This window comes from Canis lupus, chromosome 2 (genome assembly GCF_003254725.2).
Source record: "Canis lupus dingo isolate Sandy chromosome 2, ASM325472v2, whole genome shotgun sequence".
NCBI classification, from domain to species: Eukaryota; Metazoa; Chordata; class Mammalia; order Carnivora; family Canidae; genus Canis; species Canis lupus.
In genome coordinates, this window is record NC_064244.1 from 33,554,808 (window position 1) to 33,577,839 (window position 23,032).

Sequence of the window (23,032 nt, forward strand, 5' to 3'; positions counted from 1 at the left end):
TTCCAGGGGGTCCCTCTCTTGTCCTGCAGTGGCAAGCAGAGCTCTTGGGGTCCACAGGCATTTGGTGAAAAATAGGTCTATGTCCCCACAGTAGGATTGGGGTTGGCTCTGTCAAATCTCACAAGAGTTCCCCGTTCTGTGAGCATGATCTGGACCAAGGAGGAGTTCACACTGCCCTCCACCCAGGCTCTGGGTGAGGCTTGAGTTGAGGATCTGCACTGCCCACCCAGGGTGTGCTCAAAGTTCAGGTGAATGTCTACATTGTCCATTTGCTCAGGGCCTGGCTAAAGCATGGAGGCACCATCCAGTGCACCCCCATTTGAGTTCGACCAAGGCTGGGAGGAGGGTCCTTGCCACCTCTCAGCCAGGGCTTGGCTGAGGCTAAGCTGAGGATCCCCAGTACCCACAAGGAGCTGGGTTCAAGATGAGTATCCACACTGCCCATTTTCCCTGGGCCTATGTCTTCTTCCATCAGCCTTGGGCTCAGACTCCATTTGGGATTTCAGCCTCTCTCTTCCCTCCTGGAAACCAGAGTTTTTTCTCATCTCCTCTGCTTTATTTCTTTTAAAAAATTTTTTTAAAGATTTTATTTATTTATTCATGAGAGATACAGAGAGAGGGAGAGAGGCAGAGACACCGGCAGAGGGAGAAGCAGGTTCCATGCAGGGAGCCCATGCGGGACTCGATCCCGGGTCTCCAGGATCACGCCCTGGGCTGAAGGCAGGCTCAACTGCTGAGCCACCCAGGCGTCCCATCTCCTCTGCTTTAAAGGAAGCCCAATGTCATCTGTGGACCAATCCCCATTGGTCCAAAGAAACATGGGTGCCCCTGCTATTTTCAGGATCCTCCTGGAACCCATGGGATCCACCATGGAAGTCATAGCCACTGAGCTCTGAGAAACCTGGGGAACCAAACTCAGCTCTCGGGGAACCAAACTCAGCTCTCAGGGAACCATAGGGGTCCACTGTTATGAAACCTGAGTCACTGAATCCTGCTCCTTCCCTCTCACCCTGTCACCCAACTCTACTGACATCCTGAGAATCATAGGGCACACTTCCCCATAGACCCAAGGTCCCAAAGTTTGGGGCTGGTGTCTGCAAGAAAGGCCACTCAATCCCACAGTGCAGAGTAGGCTTTGAGTCATTCAGTCTAAGTTGGCAATGCCAGCTCTCTCCTTCAATGACTGTGTGACCTTTGGGCAGGACACTTCATCTTTCTGGGTCTCTTTGTCCATCTGCAGGACAGGCATTTTTATTTCCTTTTTTCCCCCCCCTAAGAAAAAGAGTGAGAAGGGCACCTGGGTGGCTCAGTTGGTTAAGCGTCCTTCTCTTGATTTTGGCTCAGGTCATGATCTCAGCAGCATGAGATTGAGCTTTACTTTGGGCTCCAGGCTCAGTGTAGGGCTTGGGATTATCTATTTCTCTCTCCCTCTGCCCTTCCCCTACTCCCTCTCTCTATTTTTATTTTATTTAAGATTTTATTTATTTATTCATGAGAGACACACAGAGAGGGGCAGAGACACAGGCAGAGGGAGAAGCAGGCTCCATGCAGGGAGCTCCCCTGATGTGAGACTCAATCCTGGGACCCCAGGATCACGCCCTGGGCCAAAGGCAGACGCTCAACTGCTGAGCCACCCAGGTGTCCCTCTCTCTCTCTTTAAAAAAAAAAAAAAATGTATTTATTTCAGAGAAAGAGAGGCAGCATGAATGAGGGAAGGGACGGAGGGAAAGGGAGAGGGAGAGAAACAATCCCAAGCAGGCTCCACGCCCATTGCCTACCCTGATGCAAGGTTCGATATCAGGACTCTGAGATTATGACCTGAACCAAAATTAAGAGTCAGAAGCTTAACAGACTGAGCCATGGAATGCCTGGGTGGCTCAGCGGATTGGGATGCCTGAGTGGCTCAGCGGATTAGCGCCACCTTCAGCCCAGGGTGTGATCCTGGAGACCCGGGATCAAGTCCCACATCAGGCTCCCTGCATGGAGCCTGCTTCTGCCTCTGCGTATGTCTCTGACTCTCTCTCTGTGTCTCATGAATAAATGAATAAAAAAATCTAAAAAAAAAAAAAAAAAAAAAAAAAAAACTGAGCCACCCAGGTGCCCCGAATAGCTATCTATAGTACCTATTCATAAGGTTTGCTGCAAGGATTAAATGAGATATTTCTGTAACCTGTCCAGCAGAGTAGAGCACTAAATAATCATTCTTTCTGGGGGCTAGAAAGGGAAATGCACACTCCGAAAAGTTTCCGGGACATTTGCTTATTAATTATTCCAGTGTCAAGAACTATGTTGGTTGCTAAGTTTCAGAGCTTAAGGCCCCAGCTAGGGTTCCCCACTCTGAACTAGGGGCCTCCAAAAGAGAAGCATTATCCACTAGTTTTGTGAATATATTCTCAGCCCATAAATGGATGCTTCTAAGTAAAACATCCATAAACTGCATCACATTGGTGGGGAAAATTAAATGTAAATTAGATAATTAAAAATGAAGCTGATGCCCGCTGCTTGACACTATTACCTCTTATTAAAAGTTATGAGAGGGGATCCCTGGGTGGCTCAGCAGTTTGGCGCCTGCCTTTGGTCCGGAGCGCGATCCTGGGTCCCGGGATCGAGTCCCGCATCGGGATCCTGGCATGGAGCCTGCTTCTCCCTCCTCCTGTGTCTCTGCCTCTCTCTTTCTCTCAATCTCTGTGTCTATCATGGATAAAAATAAATAAATCTTAAAAAAAAAAGTTATGGGAGATGGACTGGGAGAAGTGGGAGGTTGCTGGGAGGCATCTGATAGGGATGGGGCTGCGAGGGATTGCCTAACGGAGCCCTCTGGTCTTTGGCAGAGTCAGACCTAGGGGATGGTCCTGCATGGGCTCTGGAGAGCCCTGGGGGTGCTGGGACCAGAACCCCGGTGTGGGAGTACGTTCTACAGATTGTGGGTATCTGGGTCCATGCTTTCCCCTCAACAAGCCTCAATGTTTCCTCATCTGTGAAAGAAGGCTAACAGAGCCTACCTTCCATGGCTGAAGCAGGGGTGCTGTGAGGTAATATCTAGAGAGTACCCAGCCTGGAGCCTGGCACGTGGTAGATGTTCACTGAACAGTTGTGATTATGAGAATCCCATCACTACCAGCACTGTGAGTGAGTCCCTCCCAGCAACAGGCCCTGAGCTGAGGACTTTACAGGCAAAAGCTTCTACACAGGCCGCCCCTGTTAGCACATGGCGGGGAGGTACCAATATCCTTATTGTATTGGTTGAGGAAAGCAAGGCTTGGTCAGGGGAATATGGGGTCACACATCCTAGGAGGCAAATGGCATTGTTTATTACTTAAAGGTCACAGAGGAATCTGAGGAACAGTGCTCTGCATACAGTGCTCTGCTTCCCAAACTTAACAGGTTACATCGACTCCTTTTTTGTGTGTGCACCTGCCCTGTACTCCTGGCCCTTTGCTGGGTGTGCAGCCAGAGGGGAGTCACTCTGGAGTGAGGAAGAGAGCCAGAGAGGCCACATCCCAAAGGAGTATCCTAACCAGAGCATGAGTCCAGAGAACACACAGGCCTGGGAAGGGGGTCTGAGGACTCCCCCAGAGGTGCAATCTGGTTCAGGATTCAAGAGGCTGGGAGAGACGGGAGGATGGGCAAAGCAGGTAACAGGACCAGCCCCAAGCCGAGGCTGGGAGGTGGAGAGGTGGCTGCCAGGCCTGTGGTGGGCTGTGGAGGGTGCACGACGAGGGGGTGGGAACACGGAGCGGGTGAGTCACCGCTTCTGAGCCAGGCAGGCGGCTGCCGCGGAGCGGGGGGCGCATTCCTGGCTGGCAGGGCGGCCGGCACTAATGTCTTTCCCACATGGCCCCGAATTCCCGGCTCTCGGCACGATCACACGGGCGGGACGCTCCCGCGGCCACCCCCGCCCCAGCTGCCTCCTTCCCACAGAGAGGGGAAGGGGGAGGGAGTGCGGCGACGGCTGGCGGAACCGGCCTCTCCCCAGGGGGCTGGGGCGGGGCCGGGCTGGCCTCCCGGGGCGGGGGGGGGGGGGGCTGCGCCCACCGCGCACCCTGCGCGCCGCGTGCCACGAATGGGGCGCTTTTGATCAAATAAGAGCAGGGCTGGGCCTGCGAAGCTGGGGAAGGAAGGAGGCGCGGGCGGACGGGCCGTGGCCCCCGCCCCCGCCCGGCGCAGGGCCCTTGGCGGAGAAAGAGCGTCGCTGCAGGGCGCCCGGGCCGATGGGCGGCGGGACCGTCCCCAAGTCCGGCAGCCTCCAATTGGACGCCTTCTGCATCCTCCCCTCCTTCCTGAGCCTCTGGGCCCCGGCTGGGGTGGGGTACTACTATCTGAGGCTGCTGTGCATCCGGCGGGACTGGAGCTGGGGTTCCTGAAACAGGCCACACCCAGGCCCTCATTCCTGGGGGGAGGGGGGGACAGCCCTAGCTCAGACGGAGGGGACTGTGAGCCACTGCTCTCCCACGCAGTCCCTGTCGCTGGGCCAGGCCCCTGGGGGAAACTGAGTCTGCGAGGGTGGAGAGGCCCACCCAGAGCTCCCTGTCTGCTGGGGAAAGTTGGCGGTTGTCCCTCCCAGCTGGGCTCAGAGGCGCTAATGAGAGTTAAATGTGGGGTGTGAGTCACCTCTGGGTGGGGGTGGGGGGCTGGAACCACCCCCAGATGTGGATCCGGGGTGGAATGGAGGTTTGTCCAGACCATTCAGCCTTTCCCTCGCTTCCCTGTGCTTTACCCCTCTACTCCTTGGCAGATGGGACATGGATTTCTGACCCAGTGCATCAGGCCCTGTCACCTGGGCCAACCTCTCCCAGACCTTAGCTCACCTTAAGGAGTAGGAAGGGGGTGGAGGGTCAGGCACTACGGAACCACAAGGGAATTCCAAATCCCAGGATGGGGTCCAGGACCCCAGGACTTGGGGGTTAGACCAACACCCGGGATTGTCTAGTGGCTGTGAGCCCTGGGATATGGTGATGTACCTTGGGATGGGGTGGGCAAAGGGCCCAGGCCACCCGGAAGGATCCCTTCAACCCTCCACAGCCCATCTGGCCTCACTCAGACCACCAGGCTCTGACCACACAGGGTGCCTGTCCCCCCACCCACCAGCCCTGACCTCAGGCCAGCACAGGGACTACAGTCTGTAGTCCTCATGGCAGGGCAGACTGTGTGTGTATGTTGTGTGTGTATGTGTGTACATGCGTGTGCCCCTGTGACTGGGTCTATTTGTGCCATTGTGTGTATTTGTGACAATGTGCAGTTGTGTATATTTATGTGAGACTGTCTGTGTGGATCTCAGTGTTGCAGGTGGCTTGAGGGGAAATGTGGGTTTCTGCATGTCTATATCTGTGTGTCTCCTCTATGTCTCTGTGTGGGTCTTTCCATGTGACTGAGTCTGTGTCAGCTTAGCCCCATCCACAGGCTCCCTGGCTCTTCCTTGAGCACCCTGTCACCACTGCCACTGCTGCCACCACCACCAGGAGCCACAGGGTTAGGGAAGTGGATCTGGAAGGGGGCTCTGGGGAGATGCAGTACCTGCTGTTCCCAGAATGTAATGGCCTGGCTGGGTGGGCAGCACCAGGGGGTGGGCATAGGCGTGGGCAGCCAAGGGAGAGAGAGAAATGTGGACAGGGGAGGACCCCAGCTCAGCAGTCCCCTCCCAGCTCCCTCTGCTCCCAACCCAGCGCCTCCTGGCAAGAGCTTATTTGCATGGTATTTACATTTCATTTGCATCGCGTTCAATTAAAAACCTGACCAGCTCCCGCCTGCCTGGCGCTGCCCGCCCAGCCTGGTGAAAATGCTGGTTGGGCATTGGCCTGCAGTCTTCCTACCCTCCCCACCCCACCCCACCCCACCTCTCCACCCCCATGGGTTGACTGATGCGGGAGGGGTCTTCCCATAAGTGAGATCCTCCGAGTCACCCATCCTAGGACTGAGATGACTGGAAGTACAAATGGAGAAATTGAGATCCAGAAAGACTGCTGGGAGCTCCAGGCTGAGGACCAGTCTTGGACAGAGCTAGAAGAATATTAGTAGTAACAGCTGCCCTTTATGGGAGGGTTGCTGGGCCAGGAGTGGTGCCAACACCTGGACACAGTATCTCATCTGAACTTTGCTACTTGTTGAGGTTGGCCGTGCCTTAATTCCATTTTATAGATGAAAAGACTAAGGCTGGAGAGGGCAAGCCCAAGGTCACTCAGCTGACCCAGAATTGAAATCTCTATCAGTATGACTTCCAAGTCCATGCTCCAGATCCTGAGCACAACTGCCAAAAGTACAGCATGCTCCTCCTGGTGAGGCAAGCTCATTATCTCCAGAGTCCATAGTTCTAGGACAAGCTAAAACAGCCTTTACCCTCACCTGGGGCCTAGCCCCACTGTTTCTCATACTTCTGCTTCCTCACACTGACAGCCATGCCCATCCCTGGCTACAGGGTGCAACGCTCTCCCTGTAGAAGTCGTTCCTGGCACTAGACCATAGTCTTGACTATTGCAAAACTGCCCTTTTTGGCAGTTAGAGCTGGTGACTTTGTAAAAGACAATTGAAAACCCTGATCATGAAATCAACTTTGGGGAAAATTCACAGCTAGGCTAAGGGGAAGGATGAGTGGAGAGATCAGGCTGGCCCCTGGAAACATCAAAGGCACCAGATCAAGCTTGGACACTAGAAATCCTCAAGGCCTCTCCTGTCCAGGAGCAGGAGCCTTCTTGGAGCTCCTCTCACCTGGCCACAGCTCAGCCGGTAGATGGCATCTACACTGGTAGGAACTCCTGGAATTGGGGAGAGTAGAGTTTCTTGGGCTGTCCATGGAGGAGTCATCCAAGGCCCAGAATCCAGCCCTGGAATCAGGGAGCCCTGGTGTTGACAGGCCCCCAGCAAGAACCATCTCCCCTTCTCCACCACCCTTAGGGCTCTAGAGGGATTCCACCTGGTACTGCGGGAATCTGGCCAATCAGCAGACACGTCCCTGTCCCTAGCACCCAGTGGTCAGTTCAGGGATGGACACATGACCTGGGCCTGGCCAATTAGGTTGAATCCCAGGGTTTTGGCTGGACTTATTTTGCAGGGCAAGGGGGTCTGATCTGGTAGTGTGAGAATTTGAGGCCACCACCACTTGGAGCTATCCATGAATGAATCCAGCAGAGGGAAACTGACCCTCATATTTGAAGCCAAACGCTTCTACTTTCCCCTTCAGAATGAATTAATAGGTTCTAATTTTGCCTCAGCAAGTGTATGTTGGGTTTCTGGCACTTGTGACCTGAAGTCCTTACTTTAGCACATGCCCTGCCCATTTCTGCCTTGATGTCTTTGCCTGTGCATTTCTTTGCCTGGAATGCCTTCCTCTTGCCCTCTCCCAACTAGTCATGCCGGTGTGTCAAAGTCCAGCTCACCTCTTTTTCTCTGGACAACTCATGTCCACTCTGTACCCATCTTTCCTGGTCCTGCCCCCCTGGGAGTGTTACCTGCAACTGACCCCTAGCCCTGTGCTGCGGCTCCACTCTGGCACTCCACTTTGGTACAGTGTACTTGTCTCTGCTGCTGTTTCTTATTCATAGTGATTGCTTTGCTAATTCCCTTTTCCAGGGCTTCTGTGTCATTGCCCCAGAATGGACTGTAAATTCCTAAATGGCATTCCTAGGGAGAGGAGTGATGTAGAGTGCAGTGGTTAGACCCTTGGCTTTGGAATCAGACAGCCTCAGTTCAAGTTCTAGCCCATCTGTGTGATCTTTGAACTAGTCCCTCCACCACTGTGCCTTACTTTCCTGTTCTATAAAATGGGGGTGTTGTGAGGATTGAATGAGTCTGTATGAAAAAATATTACTTAGCATAGTCAGTTCAGAAATGTCTACTGCACACCCACTGTGCCCAGAACTGAGGGTTCGATGTGCAACACCCACAGCTACAGTGTGCTCCCTTGCACTCAGAGCCCCTGAGGACAGAGGCTGTGCCAGTCAGGAGAGTGGGGGCCACGCTCTGTGGCCGGCTGGCACTTCTTTCTGTGCACAGCACTCCTCTCACTCCAGTCGGTCTTCCTTCCAGGGCACTGGAGATCCTGGGCAGGGGGAGGCCTGGTCATCCTCTCCCCCTTCATCTCCCCTCCCTGTTGTCCCTTGGAGCCAGTGTCGCTCAGAGTTAATCTCCTTGCTTGTCAGGGGGTGACAGGAGGTGTCTGTCATTTGGAGCCGTGGCCGTCAGCCTTGCTGGCTAATTGGGGCGCAGGCGCTGGGAGCACGGGAAATGGCCGGAGGGAAGGAGTAGGAATGAGGAAAGGGAGGCTGCCCTCTCCTCCTTCCCACCAGGCTTGGGGCTGATACACAGGGCTCTTTAGGGGAGGGGAAGGCCAATCAAAGGAGGAAGGGGCTGTGGGACAGGGACTCTGTGACCTTGGGCATATTGCTATTCCTCTCTGGGCTTCCTCTTATTATTATTCATAATGACAATAGCTAGCCTTTATTGAGCAATTACTGTGTAAATCACTTCCCAGCATGCCTGCCAAAAACCTCCAATGGTTTTCCATGGCCCTTGGAATTAAAGCCAGACTCCTTCCAGGGTCCTCGAGGACCTCAAAACCCAAGCCTCTGTCCTCCCTGCTGCCTCTCTAGCCACAACAGCCTCCCCATAGGGCAAGTGCTTCCTGCCTCAGGGCCTTTGCACTTGCTGTTTCTGCTCCTTGGAATGCCCTTCCTCTGCCTCTTAGCATGACTGATTCCTCCTCATTATTTAGGCCTTGGTTCAAATGACACCTCAGAGACAAGGTTCCTGAGCTCCTTATCTAAAACCCACCCTCCCCTATCTTCTTTTACACTGTCATCCTATTACATTATCCTACTTAGACTTTCACAGTATTTGTCATGATGTGAAATTTTCTCATTTACGTATTTGTGGTTTATATTCATTCTCCCTCTCTAAAATGGAAACCTCTGAGCACGGGGATCTCTGCAATTTACTGCTGAACCCCCAGTGCCTAAAAACAATGCCTGGCACTCAATAGATAGTAAGTAAGTGACATTCAGGCATTTTATCAAGGACTTCATTCAACTTACTTCTCACAAGAATTTTAGAGAAAGTATTATTTCCATCTGAGGTGAGGAAACTGAGGCTCAAAGAAACTCTGTGGCTGTAAGTTCTGATAACGGGGGTTGCCCCAGGACCCGAGAGGTGTAAGGGCTGTGGGGAAGATGTGGAGGGGCTCTGCCAGCTGGGCCCCTCAGGTGAACAGAGGCCAGTGATGGGTACAAGGAGAAGCCTCCAGGGGTCAGGAGACCACACCAGCGTGGAAAGTTCTGCTGGGGGCTCTGATGAGGGTAGCCTTGGGCACCTCTCCCAGGCATGAGGGCTTAGTCCATTCAGGCTGCCACAACAAAAATACTACAGACCAGGTGGCTGAGACAACATTTTTATTCCTCACAGTTATGGGGGACCAGGAAGTCCAAGAGATCAAGGTGGTGGCAGGCTCAGTGCCCCATGAAGACCACTTCTCAGTTCACAGCTGGCTGTCTTCTCGTGTCCTCCCATGCCGAAGGGGACTAGGGTCTACTGAGGTCTCTTTTATAAGAGCACAAATCCCAGTCATAAGGGCTCTACCCTCATGACCTAAACACCTCCCAAAGCCCCTGCTCCCTGATAGCATCACACTGAGGGCTAGGATTTCAACATACACACTTTGGGGGGACATACACATTCAATCTATTACAGAAGTAGAGCCCAATATGCTGTGCAATGAGGTGGGTACAAGGAGTTGGTGGTGCATGGGGGACCTTGTCAAGGTACTACCACTTCCCTGCCCTGGGGCGCAGGGAAGTGAGGTGAGGTGTAAGCCACGAGGTAGGCTGGCAGCCCAGGCTTCTCAAAGTCTCTTCTCCCATCCTCCCTGTTATGCCCTTTCCTGCCTGGCAGAGGGCTGGCTCCTGGGTCTGGCACTCAAGGCCTAGCACCGTCTGGCTCTTGCCTACCTTTCCCTTCTTTTTCCCTGCTGTCCCTGACGCCTTGTAGCAGTCCCTGCCCATCTGCCTTTAGTCACATGTCTCGTCACTTTCCCCACTGATCTTTCAAAGCCCAGCCCCTGTGCTACCTTCTCCAGGAGGGGCTCCCCAAGGAGCGTTTGTGCAGTGGTGACTGTCAGGCTGATGTCCACCAGGCTCTCAGCACCCATCACATGGCTGGCACAGGGTCACTCAGTAAGTATCCTGCTGCCTCCTTGCCATCCGTGGACCCCAGGTGGGCCCACCATTCTAAGATCCCCAGTCTCTGGTTCCTATTCAGCTTCTAGGTGACACCAAGCCTGAAATCTCAACCCAGAGTGGGGGAAGGGACACACGTGGACCGCAAGATGTCTCTGCAGATCAATCCTCAACTGCTGACACTGCACAGCCAATCAGACCCCAAGACACTCATTACAATCATGTCTGAGTCCAATGAGGACAGGCCATTGGCCTCTATTGACTCACATGCCTACTGCCTCAGGAGCCAACCACAGCAGCTCCCTCCTCCTCGTTTCCATGTCAAGACCTCAGGAGGTCCTGCCCTGGCTAAAGGTCCAGGCTGAGGTCAGGCTGTGCATACTCTCCCCTTCTCCCCCATGATCAGAGCCACCATTTTCTTCTGTCCAGCCCTCGCAACTGTCCCATTCCTGGCATCTGTTTCTTCCTGTCCCTGGCATCCGCTGTCTCCAGCCCACGTAGCCGTGTCAGGAAAGTATATAGGTGTGAGGTGAGCTGGCAGGGAGGCAGGCTGGCCCCCTGTGAGGGGAGGCTGGGTGTGAGGATCCCACTGGGGGGCAGCGACAACAGCACTGCAGCGATGCCTCCTCCTTTCCCTTCTTTTCCACCTCTGTCACCACGTGGCAGGCACCCAGACCCCAGATGTTTCCTGCTGCATGGCTCTCTGTATGTGTGCCTGCACTCGTGCATGCACACTGGTGTCCCCTGCCCTGCCGTACTACCCTCCCCAGGAAGGGATGGAGGGGAGGTGGGATGAGGGCAGGCAGGATCTTCCCATCTCTGTTCCCACAGCATTGGAAAGAGACAAATTTAGGTGGACCCTAAATGGGAACCCTCAAACCCCCACCCCCTATTCTGGATCAGTGAGTATGTGTGTGCGGGGGTGGGGGGCGTGGGAGGGGTAGAGGTAGGGGGGTGGGGGATGCCCAGAGGGGGAATAGGGTACCAGGGCCTGGCCTCTGTGCCTTTTAATGTAATGTGAACAGCATGCAAAGCAGATGCAAATATTATGCAAACTAGAACTTTTCTTTTTCTAGTCAACAGCTCTGACAGGCTCTGAAATGGGCTACAGGGGGCCCAGAACCCAAGGGGAGGTGTGGAAGTGAGGGCAGCCATCATCACTGCTTTGTCAAGAGCATGCTATGTTCAAGCAGTACCCAAGCATCTACTGTACACCGGGCACCAGGGCATATCGTATACTGGGCTCCTGAGGATTCAGATGAAGACTAAGGCATGCAGGGAAGTTTAGGGAAGTGAGAACAAAATCCAGCTCCATAGGACCTTGATTGACAGCCTTTCAGACATGCTAGCATTTATTTATAATTCTTTAGAGGAGGGAGGGGCAGAGGGAGAGAGAGAGATACTTAAGCAGGCTGCACACCCAACATGGAGCTCAACACGGGGCTCAATCTCACAACCGTGAGATCACGACCTGAGCCAAAACCACAAGTCAGACACTCAGTCAACTGAGCCACCCTGGTGCCCCAAGACATCCCTAGCATTTAATAGCATGTGAGACCAGATAGCAGAATGGTTAAAGTCTCCTGTTCTGGCCTCAGCTAGACCTGGGTTTGATTCCCTCAGCTCCACCACTTAATTTCTCTGTGATCTTAGGCAAGGTGCTTTACCTCTGTAAATTTCTGTTTATTTGCTCAGAAATGGAGAACGGTAATAGTACAGACTTCATTGAGTGGTCCTAAGGACTCAGTGACATGTATGGACACGTAGGGCAAGGTGCCTGGCCATGTTACCCCGTGAAGTCTCCATGAAGGGGAGTTGTGATCATAGGACTGCTTCCCCCAGGGGAGCCTCTGAGCCCTTCATCCTCTCCTGCCCTGCTGAGCTCCTACCACACAAAATGCCATAACCAAGCATCTATCTGGGGGCAGGCCCTGGGTTTTGCTTTTCTCTATCCACAGCCAGACGTTGCCTGGAGGGTCACTCAACTGACTGGATGAATGATAATCGAATGGTCTCAACTCCTCTGGCAGGCCGGGAGGGCAGACCAGGATTGAGACCATGGAGGGGTCCAGAGGGTCATCCCAGGGCAGTGGTTTGGGGTCCTGGGATGAAATGGGATCCCAGCAGTCACAGTAGTTTCTTTCTAATGATCCCCACCCCCTCAACTTCCCTCCCTACAAAGGTGTTGGGGGGCAGGGGCGGATTGGAGGAGGAGGAGCTTCTGCTCTCAGCAAATGAAAACAAGGTCAGAGGTTGGGTGGAAGGCCAGGGGGATGGTTCTGGTACAAAGAGGTAGATGTATGTGTGTGTTGCAGGGTGGGGGGGTGTTCAGGGTGGTGGAGGAGTGGTGACAGCACCCCTAGTTGGAGCATAAGAGCCACAGTTTTTGAGCACCTAACATTTTACCAGGCTCCAGGATACTGTTTATGTTGTATCATAGTCAAAATCTCAAGATAGCAATCTCCATTACCATCCCCTTTTTCAATTCTTGGAGGAAATTGATAGAGATGCTTGCCCCAGGTCACTCCGTTGGTGAGTATCAGTTCCAGGATTTGAACCCTGGCATTCTCTCTCCATAGCTTTAATGTTCACTACTAAGCACCTCCTTCATGCTCCTAAAGGCTGACCTGGGCTCAAATCCTCTTTCCCTCACACTTCTCTCAACAGAGCTTCTGTTGCTCTACTCATCCCCACATCCCCTTCAACTGCCAACACATATCACTAATCCAATAACCCGCCCTCCACCCCTTTTCTCATCTCCAGCCCTATCCTCTTTTCTTCCTCCCTGGTCTACTTTTGCCTTCCTCTGATCTATACAGTAGCCAGAGGGATCTTTTTTTTTTTTTTTTAATTTATTTATGCATGAGAGGCATAAGCAGAGGGAGAAGCAGGCTCCCTATGGGGAGCCCAACATGTGACTCGATCTCAGGACTCCAGGATCACACCCTGAGCTGAAGGCAGATGCTCAACCACTGAGCCACCCAGGTGTCCCCAGAGGGATCTTTTATTTATTTATTTTTAAAATTCTTACCCTCTATTTTTTTTTTAAGATTTTATTTATTTATTCATGAAAGACACAGAGAGAGAGAGGCAGAGACACAGGCGAGGGTGAAGCAGGCTCTGTGCAGGGAGCCCGATGTGGGACTCGATCCCGGGTCTCCAGGATCAGGCCAAAGGCAGGAGCTAAACCACCGAGCCACCTGGGCTGCCCCAGAGGGATCTTTTAAAGATTTAAGTCAGGGGATCCCTGGGTGGCTTGGTGGTTTGGCTCCTGCCTTTGGCCCAGTGCGCGATCCTGGAGTCCGGGGATCGAGTCCCACATCGGGCCTCCGGCATGGAGCCTGCTTCTCCCTCCTCCTGTGTCTCTGCCTCTCTCTCTCTATGTCTATCATAAATAAATGAATCTTTTAAAAAATTTAAAATAAAAATAAAAATTTAAGTCAGACCAGGTCACTCCCAGTTTAGAACCCACCAAAGGCACCCACCATACTTTGCATAAACCCTGACCTCTCACCTGGTCTGCTCAATCCTGCTCCATTTGGTTCCCCTTTGGGCCTAAGGTCATGCCCAGGGGGACATATGTTCCACACCCTCTCCTTTGCCTAGCTGGTTCCTCCCCATCATTTGTGCCTCAGTTCAGATGTCACCCCCTCAGAGAGGTCCTTTTGACTCCCGTAGCTAATATGGTCCCCTCCCTGAAGTCAGGCTTACATGACCTATTTTAATATCTTCATGGCTCTTCGGACTCTTTGAAATGATCTTCAACTATTTGTTTACTGATTATGGTCTGTCTCCTTGAATTAGAATGTAAGTTCTGTGAGTCTGGGGATGAGAGTATTTGTCTTCTGGTGTCTCCCTAGTCTAAACACTTCCAGGGGGCAGCCCGGGTGGCTCAGCAGTTTAGCACCGCCTTCAGCCCAGGGGCCTGATCCTGGAGATTTAGGATCGAGTCCCAGGTCGGGCTCCCTGCTTGGAGCCTCTTCTCCCTCTGCCTGTCTCTCTCTCTCTCTCATTAATAAATAAATAAAATCTTTAAAATAAGCAAATAAATAAACACTTCCAGGCACTTAGTAGGCACTCAAAAAAAAAAAAAAAAAAACATCTGAAAGGATGTGTGGTCCCGCTCAAGAGGTTCCGGCCCCTCTCTACCTCAGTTTCCTTTTTCTGTGGCGTTCTGCCTCCTTGGCTCAGCCTCCCCAGGAGTGCTGCAGATGAGATCAGAGATGGCAAAAGGCTCCCTCCCGGGGAGGGAGGGCACGATGCCCGCCTAGGGATGAGGTCAGCGCGGCGGGCACTTCCCCGCTGTGCAGGAGGCCAGCAGAGCCGTAAAGATCCTCTTGGCTAGACCCCCTGCCCCGGCCCGGGATCCTAGGCCGGCAGGGAGGGCGCACAACCCCTTCCTCGGTGGGCAGCTCCTCCCGGCGGGGCCTCCTCTTTCCCCCCTCCCCGGGGAGGCAGGTGGAGCTGCGTCTTCATCTTTGTTCCCATCTGGAGCGCGTTTGGCGCGGCGTGGCGGGGGCGGGGCTGCGCCCCCGCGGTGCCCGGAGAGACGGGCCCGCCCGCTTATCTGATCTGCGGCTAATTGAAACTCCCTGCTCGCGAAGGTCAGCTCGGTCCCCTGACAGCTGCCGAGCCGAGCCGGGCCGGATGGAAAACCCGGGCTGTGCAGGGCCCGGCGGGGCGCGGTGGGGAGGGGTTACGGGGGGCTGCTTCTGCGGCAAAGTAGACAAAGGCGGCCCCTCCCTCCTCGTGCGCGCTGCTGGGGGTCCCAGAGGTAGCGGCCTTCGCCCTCGCCCCGCGGGGCGCTCCGGCCGGGTCACACGGCCTAAGGCCATAGTGGAAGGGGGCGCCCTTTAATCCCTGCGCGCCCGCCCACTCCGCTCCCACGCCGGGGCCCCGTCTGGGGTCTCTGGGAGAGTCACCCCCAACTTCCTGCCCCTACCCCGCCTCCACGCCCCGGCTCTGAGACTTCCTGCCTCCCCGGCTCCGGGCAGCTCAGGCTGTGGGAAGCCGGCGGGGCGGGGGCGGCCCGGTCCCCTCCCCCAGCGCGCTCGACTAGGCGCTGGGGGTCCGGGAGGAAGTGTGCGCGGTGGGAGGGCATGACCTGGCCCCGGGGAGGCCATCCGGTGGGGCAGGTGCGGCCTTAGCCCTGGGAGGGAGGGCAGGCAGGCAGGCTTGTTGCTAATGGTGCTGCTACGGGGGAGGCACCGCGGGGAGCCCCGTTTCCAGGGTTCCGGGTGCGGATGAGGCCAGCTTAGGAGACTCCAACCCCGCCCGCCGCGCCCTAGGCGGGCCCAGGCCCTGCGCAGCCTGCACGCGTCCCCTCACCTCCCACCTTCTGGGTCTAGGCTGAGGGGCTGCGAGCTCCAAGGGATAACTGCCGGCCTCCAGGCAGACCGCGCCCTTGAGCAAAGCCTCTTGGGCCTCAGGCTTTCAGAGCCTGAAAAAAACAAACAAAAAACCCCCCCAAAAACCAACCATAGCTACCATTTTTCGGAACCTCTTGCCAAACACAGTGTTCAGCGTTTAACGTACTTCGTCTCAAGGCTCCCAGTTCCATTTTGCTGATGAGCAGGCTGAGAGGCAGAGAGGTTGTGACTTGCCCAAAGTCACAGAGCTAGTAAGTTACCCGGGGGGGGGGGGGGGGGGGGAGGGGGGGCGGCGCTGGGCTGACTCCAGAGTTGTTAACCACGGGTGGTCTCATTTTAGCAAGCGCTTTGGAGTTGTGCCCCTATATAGGTCGATACACCGCCAGGGTATTCACAAGAGCAGCGAGCCCCTCGGCGGCGTCTTGCCGCACACGTTCCTGTCCTGGAGCTAGGCATGTGTTTCTTGGCGCATTCCCGCGTGCTAGAGCCGGGGACAGAGGCACAGCAGCCCAGCGCGCCGGTGCCTAGGTGCGCCGTTCCCGTTTGGGACCCGGCAGAGTCACAGGGCCTGGGCCGCCGGCTGACTGGAGCGGGGGCGGGGAACTCGGAGCGGAGTCCACGCGGGCCGCGGTGCCTGGGAGGCCGCAATCCGGGCGCCTGCAGCCGGCGAGGCGCGGGGTGACGCGCGGGGGCCCAGCTACCGTGACCTCCTCCGCGGTTTCCATGGAGACGGTGCACTATAAATAAAAAAAAAAAAAGAGGAGGAATTTCAAACCCGTTTTCTACGGCGCTTGGCGGGAGGGGGGGAGGAAAGCTCTCTTTGAATCGAGTTTCCCATTTCACCTTCCCAGGCGGTGGGAGCGCTTCCCCCGCAGCCCAGCCGGGAAATTGCCGCCCCTCACGCCGCGTGGCGCCCCCCGAGGAAGCTAATTAGCGCTGCCCGGGGAGCTGGGGACTGGGGACCTGGCCCCGGGGGGCCGGGTCCCGCTTCTTGGAGGGGGTGCGCCTACAAATTGCCACACACGCCCCCCCGCCCCCCCGTCTCTCCAGGCGCGCACGCAGCCCGGCGCGGGCCGGGGCACGGGGCGCAGGCGGGAGGTCGCATCTGCAGCTTTGGCGCAATGAATCAGGCGCGGCCGCCGCCGCCGCCGCGGAGCGCGTCTGGCATCCGGAGTCTCCCGGGATCGAAAATAATTTGGGCAAAGCGGTGGGAGGTGTGTGCGCGCGCGCTCCGAGGGGAGGGCGGGGGAGCAGGCCGGGCGGGGGGCGGGGGGCGGGGGGAGGTGCCATCCGACAGCCCCGCTGTGGTGAGAACAGAGTTGACACTTCTTTCCTTTCCACTTACTGCGGCAAGTACGGAGAGGATGCTTAACCCTCTCGCTGCTTGGAAGATTAGAGGCGCCTCGAGCGCCCTCATGAGGGCGCGCCAGGTTTGGGGGGCAGGTGTTGTAGGCCCAGTGGAGACTGGCATCCCCACCTGAACATGCCTCAAGACATCCTTCCCGGGGCTTTTCTCGATCCCTCTTTTTATCTCTTCTAGATCTGGCTAGTGTCAGTACTATGGCCACAGTTTCCCAACTTATGCCAAAGGGTGGGGGTTCTTCTGTAGCGGTTTCCCTGTCGGGTGACCCGTTTTTGACCCTCTGCCTTGGGCACTGGGCCCAGGCGGGGGTGAGTGGTTAGGGCAGCGGGCGCAGGAGTGGGAACCCCACCCTCCTACATCTGCAGCTCCAGCTCTGGGCACCCTTCATCAAAATGGCCAGGTTCCTGGTTTTGCTTCTGATGGCAGAAATGTCACTGCCGCCGCTGCATTAAGCACACTCTGTGGGAACTCGGTTTGGCTCTAGGAGCTGGCGCTCAGCCCCGTCAGGCTGCCTGCTGCAGGGGGTTGGGTGGGCCCGCCGGCCAATTGGCCTGGTGGGGTCAGCCTTTGTGTGGGTTCCCACCTTCCTGCCTCTCCAGCATCTCGAGGCTTTCCCTCCCTCTGCTGTGCTCACGTTTATTTGGGGAAGGGGGCGTCTTTTAAGACCCTTGAGGCTGTTTGGCTCCAGGATGGAGGGGAGAGATGATTGGGGGGCAGAACTTACTGCTCCCTCTCCATCATCCCCATGATGGGGAGCACCTCTGGAATTCACTCATCTCCCCATTGGAGGAGGTTTGTGCATTGGATAAGGAAGTGTTAGCCAGGCCTCAGAGCATCCTCAGACTTGTGACCTGAAATTCCCCTAGCAGGGCCTAAGCAGGGGTGCTTTCCACGTTCCTTTACCTTCTTTCCAGCCAAGGGATCCCACCACCCCAGGGATTCTCAAGCCTTGGTGCCCAGCAGACCACTTGACCTTGTGAGCTTATATATACGGGGAGGGTGGGCAGATGGGGGAGTATGTAGAGAGTCTGATTCATTGGGTCTGGGGTGCTCCTGTTGCTGCTTCACAAGAACCCAGAGGAGGCCTTGGCTCTCCCTTTGAGGCTTGACCCCTATGACTTCACCCAGGAGCCAGAGCTGGGAGTCCCACAGAGGTCTTTGTTGCACAGCCTGGGAGATTGAGGGAGGCAAAGGGACTGTCTAGGATCACCCCATAAGGTAGGGGCTTCATGGTGAAGAGTATGGGCTCTCTTGGCTCTGCCATTAGTCAGTTGCATCCTGAAGGGCAGGTGAGCGAAATTGACCATGCCTTGGTTCCCTCAGTTGTAAAATGCAGATAATACACCACAACACTGCAGGCTTCAGTGGGGCATTGCTTGGAAAGTACTGAGTGCGGGTCCAGGTATTTAGTAACTGTAGGATAAAGGTGAACCTTGATCATCATCGTTAGATGATATCACTGTTAGATCACTGTTGGAATCCGAACTGGAACTCAGACCTGTGGTTCAGATAGTAGTGTTGGAGGCAGAGAGCTCGGCCCAACTGTCTCTGGTTCCCCAAGTCTGGTCCTTTGAGGACTCCACCAGGCCCTGGGCAGGGAAAAGTGGGTATGGGGTAGGATGCAGTCCCCCTGGGGGCGGTCTCATCTGTGGGTCTCTGCCCCTGCTGCTGCCACCTGAAGCCTTAGTGCATGCACACATGGGTATCCTTTCTTACTCTTGAGAAATCTTTCCCTCATACAGCCTACCGGGCACTGGCCTGGTGAGTGAAGCCTTGCCCCTCTTAGACTTTGGTCCTGCTGCTGCTGCTTCTGCTTCTTCTTCTTCTTCTTCTTCTTCTTCTTCTTCTTCTTCTTCTTCTTCTTCTTCTTCAGTTTATTTATTTATTTACTTACTTAAATAATCTCTACACCCACTGTGGGGCTTGAACTTATGCCCCCAAGATCGCATGCTCCTTTTGGCTGGGCCAACCAGGCACCCCCACTCCCTCCCCGCTATACTTCTTTTGTCAAGCATCAGATTCTGTACTGATTGGGGAAAGGCCAGGTAGCTGAGCCACCTCCCAAGGAATGGTGGTGGGACAGGGAGTGTCGACATAGGGCATTTGGGGGGCAGGAACAGGATGGGAAGGAGATACTCAAATTGGAGAGGTCTCTGGGGACATGAGATTCCACCTCCCTTTGGAGCTGAATGAGGATGTTGGACCATAACGTGCCTGGAACATAGAGCCAATGTCTGCTTCATTCAGGGGCTTCGGGCCTACTGGTTTCTGAAGTGTCACCGAGTAATTATGGTTAGTATGCAGGCAGTACTTCCTATGAGCCAGGGCTGTGTCCTGGAGAGGGTCCTTAGGTGGTCCCTGGACACAAGAACATTCCATTCTGACTTTGGGAAAGGGTGTGTGTATACTTGAGGCTGGTACATGACTGAGATGACCTCTCAGAGCTCCTTCTTGGGCCACAGAGAGCTTTGAGCCTTGCTATTCTTTTTTTTTTTTTTTTTTAATTTTTATTTATTTATTTATGATAGTCACACAGAGAGAGAGAGAGAGAGGCAGAGACACAGGCAGAGGGAGAAGCAGGCTCCATGCACCGGGAGCCCGACGTGGGATTCGATCCCGGGTCTCCAGGATCGCGCCCTGGGCCAAAGGCAGGCGCTAAACCACTGCGCCACCCAGAGATCCCCCGAGCCTTGCTATTCTTGCACACGCTTGCCCACACATCTACCCTTGCTCAGCCGTACTCATTCAGATTCACCCCAGCCCCTATGTTCTCTTGCGTCCATGTTCACTTCTGTGCACACACGTGCTAAAGCACCACACATGAGACACATGGATGTACACCTGTACATGAACACACACAGGTATGCACTCGGGTACCCAGACTCACAGGAGCTAATGTGCATGTAGGTATCCTGATGTCCCCATGCACACACCAGTGCTTATGTCCACACGCATGCCTACCTTAACACCCAGGTACAGACACGTGAGCACACCTGAGCACATGCCGAGGTATTTGTTCTCTCATCAGCTAATTTGCGTGTATGTGGATTGTCTATTTCCCTCAAGGAGATCGCTTCATTGCCAAGTACCCCGGAGGACAGAGATTTGTTCAACTGTGCCTAGTACTCAGAAGGTGTACAGCGCAGTGTTTTTTTTTTAATTTTTATTTATTTATGATAGTCACACACAGAGAGAGAGAGAGAGAGAGAGGCAGAGACACAGGCAGAGGGAGAAGCAGGCTCCATGCACCGGGAGCCTGACGTGGGATTCGATCCCAGGTCTCCAGGATCGTGCCCTGGGCCAAAGGCAGGCGCTAAACCACTGCGCCACCCAGGGATCCCTAACGCAGTGTTTTTTTTTGGAATAGACGAGTAAATGTATACGTGTGTACTGGAACGTGTGAGTCAATAAGAACCAGATAGTAAAAGTACTCCCCATTTACTAAGCCTGTCCTTTGTGTCTAATCCTGGGCCAAGTGTTGGCTTCACAGGTACCGTCTCACCTAAGCCTTGTGGCAGCCTAGGAAGCAAGTACTGTTATGAACTCTGTGTAGGCCTGTGGCGATGCAGGCTTCGAGAAATGGTCACTACCTGTATTGGTGGCCCGGGGTGCCCTGACAAAGCACCACATACCAGGTGGCTTCACCCACAGACGTTCATTGTCTACCAGTTCTGGAGAGTGGAAGTTCAGATCACGGTATTGGCAGACTCCTTTTAAGGGCTGTGAGGGAAGGGTCTGTTCCTGTCCTCTGTCCTTGACTTGTAGATGGGTGTCCTCGCTCTGTCTCTTCATATCATCTTTCCTGTATGCCTGTCTGTGGCCAAATTACCCCTTCTTGTAAAGACACCAGTTGTATTGGATGAGGACCCACCCCAAGGTATGACCTCATTTTACCTTGATTATCTCCCTAAGGGCTCTATCTCCAAATAAGGTCACATTCTGAGGTACCAAGGGGTTAGGGACATCAGCATATGAATTTTGGGGAGGATACAGTTCAACCCATAACTCTACCTAAGGTCACATATCTAAGAAGTAGAGTAAGCAGGATTTGATCCCAGGTATGGAATGCCAGAGCTCACAGTCACCTCCTATTTTGGGCTGCAGTGAGTGAGTGTGTGAGCGTGTGTGTGTGTGTGTGTGTGTGTGTGTGTCCTAGTGTCACTCTCTATAGTTCTCCATCTCCTACCATCTCACTGGCACACGGCCCTGCCTCACCAGCACACTGGTAGCTTTAATGCCCCTTTGGCCATGACATAGCACCCAAAGTCACCACCTGCCCCCCCACCCCTGCCCCCGACCCTAGTGGCTAGTGCTGCTGGACATGTCGACATGTCCACACTGACAGGAGTGCTTGGAGATGCGCACAGGGGGCCTGGCTCCCCCTACCAGCTGCCCTCTCAGATGCTGTGGCCTCATTTCAGAGGCTGTTGGCTTTGAAGCGCTCAGCCCGCTCAGGCGGGAAGCTGGAGCCAAGGTGGGGGCAGGGGGCAGTCACGAGGCCCTCCTGCGTCAGCGGGGCAGCCAGGACCAGGCAGGCCCTGTGCTGACCTTTGTCCACGCCTAAACCTTTCCTTGTGCTGCAAGAAGGCAAGGGGGCTGGACTTCACCCCCTCTGACTCCTCCGAGTTTGGCTGGAGGTGCCAAATAAGAAACCTGGCTCTTGAGTCAAGGTGGGAGAGAAAGCCCCCAGTCTGATGGGGGAGGTGTAGCCTCAATCCTACAGGGGCCCCTAGACTTGGTGAACGTGGCCTCTGCCTTCAGGTTTGTGTGTTTGTTTTTTAAGATTTTATTTATTTATTCATGAGAGACACACACAGAGAGAGAGGCAGAGACACAGGCAGAGGGAGAAGCAGGCTCCCTGTGAAGAGCCGGATGTGGGACTTGATCCTGGATCCCAGGATCACACCTTGGGCTGAAGGCAGATGCTCAATTGCTGAGCCACCCAGGTGTCCCTTTCAGGGATTTTTCAATCTGAAAAGTCCTAGTTTTTTTCTGAGTCTCTGTTTGCCCATCCTGGAAGGGAGGATAGCAGTCTGGTTTGCTGTGAGGGTTCTGGGAGTTACTGTGGTACAGAAGGACCAGGATTAACATGGGCATCTTACCCCCTGCATAGCTACGGTATTGGGGGGAGGGGTAATGATGATGATATGGTAATGGGTGACAGTGAGCACTGATGGGGCCTCAAGCTAAATGCTAACTGCAGTCTTTACTTAATTATCTTATTTAATCCTTTCAAAAAGTCCAGGAGGCAGCTGCCATTGTCCTGGCCATTTGCTAAGTACAGCACCTGAAATTTCAGTGAGGTAGACTTGCCCAAGGTCACATGGTGAGGGAGCAGAGGTTCAACCCTGCGTTTATGCTTTCACAGCAGGTCCTGCAATTGCAGGAAGTTGGGGGTCCCCCGATGGAAGGTCTGGGGGTAAGACTGTACCCTGGCTGGTAATGGTTCTGGTTTTGGGCCCTACTCTCTGAGCCCTACTTCGCCTTGGTAGGGGTGGGGGTGGGGCTGAGGCATGTTCATAATGATAGAGATATGTATCATTCGTCAAGATGAACCATGTACCTGACTCCACACTCTTAACCTTGGTCCTCACAGCAGCGCTGTAGGAATTAGTCCTTCTTTACAGTTGATGATGCAGTGTTGGAGTCAGTCTCCAGAGCAACTCAGAAGGGGTATGTGGGTCTCAGACTCAGGTCTCCTGACTCCATGGGGATAGTCTTTCTGTTAGAGGCAGGAGAGTGTCTTTGGGTCATTTCAGAACAGCAGTGCTCTTTGGTTCTCTTCCCCACCCCTGGGCTGCTGGGACTGTGACTGGAGGTAGGGGGCAGGTAAGGAGAGCTTGTGGGTTCCCAGGAGCCAACCCCCAATAGCGACCCCCATATGAAAAGCTGACATGTAATGAACCTCACTTTGCGTCAAGTGTGATGCCTGCATGTGTTTCTGCAGCCTCAGAATCCTTCTTAACAGAATCCTTCAGGCAGCCACTGCCAACCAGGATGAGTAGACACAGGAATTTAATTCAAAGAAGCCAATGTTAGTGAGCACCTACCATGAGTCAGGCACTGGGCCGGGCCCAAGGGATGTAGGGAAGAATAAGGGCAACATCTGGGAGGCAGATGTGAGACACTGTTATGATGTA

General features: G+C 54.5%; 1 protein-coding gene across 2 annotated transcripts in view; it reads left to right on the forward strand.

Annotated features, from left to right (window-relative positions):
- The window catches only part of PSD2 (pleckstrin and Sec7 domain containing 2), a 143,304-nt gene that overhangs the window by 8,856 nt on the left and 111,416 nt on the right, over positions 1-23,032 (forward strand). Inside the window, exon 1 of one of the 2 annotated variants that reach the window (XM_035713842.2) lies at positions 15,588-15,780. The exons of the other annotated variant lie outside the window; for it this stretch is intronic. The gene's annotated coding sequence lies outside the window, so the exon portion shown is untranslated. Of the gene's footprint in view, positions 1-15,587; positions 15,781-23,032 lie in introns of those variants that run through there. 2 annotated transcript variants of the gene reach the window in all.